The 2,576-nt window shown below is 40.1% G+C and overlaps 1 protein-coding gene across 1 annotated transcript in view; it reads left to right on the top strand.

Moving 5' to 3' along the window:
- Positions 1-2,576, top strand: part of PACS1 (phosphofurin acidic cluster sorting protein 1) — a 232,045-nt gene that overhangs the window by 31,046 nt on the left and 198,423 nt on the right. The gene's annotated exons all lie outside the window — the stretch shown is intronic.

The raw sequence follows: 2,576 nt of genomic DNA, 5'->3' as shown, positions 1-2,576 counted from the left end.
TTTATTTAACATAAGTTCTTCCTGTTTTCAATGTACTGCATTGTCACCTTGATTATAAATCATGTGACACTTTATGTGCTGGTCTATTTTTACACTTACTGTTCCATCCAAGTGTCCCACTGTCTTAATTGCTATCGCTTTATAATAAGCCGCTTACCTGGCATGTGCATCTCCCAGCTTTGCGCTTCTTTATGATTACCTTAAATGCTCTTTGTCTTTTGCATTTCCTTCAAAATTTTAGAATCAGCTTTTTAATTTCCTTTAAAGTTTATTTTGGGACTTTTTTTTAGGATGCCTTCAATCAATTAATTTGGAGAAAAGTGAAATCTTCAAAATACCCAATCATTCAGTGTCCCTTCCTTTAGTTAGATCTTGAAGTAGTTTTGTGCTTTTTAATAAAAAAGTGTTAATACATCTTTAGATTTATTCCTGGGAATTGCTACTTTTTGATCCTAGACCTCATTTTGTGTGCTTTTTGATACAGAGAGGACTATGTAACTTGTATACAAAATCTGGATCTCCCCTTGGGCAAAATGGTTTTACTTACACGAGAGTTGCAAATTCTGTGGAAACTCAGTCATTCCTTAATTGGGCAGGACCTTAGGGTTGTAGGCTGTGTCATGCCCTTGGATGTTTAGCATTCTTGGTTTTTCCACCACTGAAAGTCTTGTGAAGTCTCCAATCATTGTGACGTTCCGAGCGTTCCCTAAAAACATTACTACCACCATCACTTTTAAACAAAATAATAATGCATTTATTGTTGTTGTTGAGAATATACACAGCAGAACATACATACTCAGCACTGTCTCCTTGTACAATTCAGTGGCCTGGATCACATTCGAGTTGTGCAGCCATCTTTTCCAAGTTGTTTCTCCTCATTCATAGCAAGTCATCGTCCCTCAGGCTCCTATTGAGTCTTTGGAGTTTCCATGGTCAGTTTGAGTCCATATTAGATTGATCTTAAGAAGCACAGCGCTCAAGGCTGACATTCTTTAGTAGTTAAGCTGAACTGTTGTTTAGTTTTAAGAATGACACCATCACTCTTACTGTTAAAGACATTTTGCTATTTTTACAGTTATTTTCATTTATAAATGTAAATGTTTTTGTATTTCCTCAAGTGTGTTTGACTTGTTTTAGGAAGAGACCTAAAGTAAACCAACCATTTTAAATGTTACCATCAACAGACTAGGCTTAAAAAATTGTTGTTGGTGGTGTTTGGTGCCATTGAGTCAGTTCCAACTTACAGCAACCCTATGCACAGCAGAACAAAACAATGTCTGATCCTGGGCCAACCTCACTACCACTGCCACACTGATCCATCTCGTTGGGAGTCTTCCTCTTTTTATCTGACCCTCCATCTTACCCAGCATGACATCCTTCCCCAGCGACTGTTCCCTCCTGACAATATGTCCACAAAATATCAGAGACGAAGTTTGGCCATCCTGGTCTCCAAGGAGCAATCTGGCTGCACTTCTTCCAAAACAGATCTATTGGTTCTTTTGGCAGTCCATGGCACTTTCAGTATTCTCCTCCAACACCACAACTCAAAGGCATCAATTCTTCTATGATCTTCCTTATTCACCATCCAGCTTTCGCATCCATATGAGGCTATTGAAAATACCATGGCCTGGGTCAGGTGCACCTTAGTCCTCAAGCTGACATCTCTGCTCTTCAACACTTTAATAGGAACAAAAAGTCTGTACCATCCTCACCATCATTACTATGCTTGAGCCCATTGTTCTAGCTACAGTGTCAATTTCCTCTTGTTGAAGAGCTTTCTCTTTTTTTTTTTTAACTGACCTTCTACTTTACTGAGCTTCTCCAGGACTGGTTCCTCCTGATCACATGTCCACAGTATGTGAGGTGAAGTCTTGCCACCCTCACTTCTAAGGAGCATTCTGGCTGCACTTCCTTTGGCAGTCCATGGTATATACTTTGCCAACACCATAATTCAGAGACATCAATTCTTCTTCAGTTTTCTTTATTCATTGTCCAGTTTTTACATGTATATGAGGTAATTGAAAATACCATGGCCTGGGCCAGGCACACCCTAGTCCTTAGAGTGGCATCATTACTTTTTTTTTCCCTCTTGCTCTAGATTTTTTTTTTTTTTTAATGTTTTATTGTGAATTATGTGATAGTTTACATGGGAGAACATTAGCTTTACATTCATCGTGTTATATATCGTTTCATTGCCATGGTTACAATTCCCTTCATGCATCATCAACCAACCAAAGGGTATATACCCTTCAAGCCTGCCCCCCGGTCATCAGCACACAACCCCTGTCCCTCTCTGTGTCTAAAGTCCCCAGCGGCTCCATTGCTCCACGTCACCATCTCTGCCTCCATCTCTGCCGTCGCTGCTTTCTGGGTAGGGTCACACTCTCCGCTTTTCACCCTTGATGGTCCCAGGGACCTCTGCTCATAGCCTGAAAAGTTAATCACTCCCCTCCTTGCTACAAAACATCTACCTTTACATTTCTAACCCTCACAATCAGTCCTGATAACAATTATTCACTATTGTATCACAAGAGAACTATCAGCATTTCCTTTCATCAGCCCCGCCCAGACAGATT

The sequence above is a fragment of the Chrysochloris asiatica genome, unplaced genomic scaffold, assembly GCF_000296735.1.
Source record: "Chrysochloris asiatica unplaced genomic scaffold, ChrAsi1.0 scaffold00040, whole genome shotgun sequence".
In the NCBI taxonomy this organism is placed as follows: domain Eukaryota; kingdom Metazoa; phylum Chordata; class Mammalia; order Afrosoricida; family Chrysochloridae; genus Chrysochloris; species Chrysochloris asiatica.
This window is presented reverse-complemented; position numbering and strand designations above follow the sequence as displayed.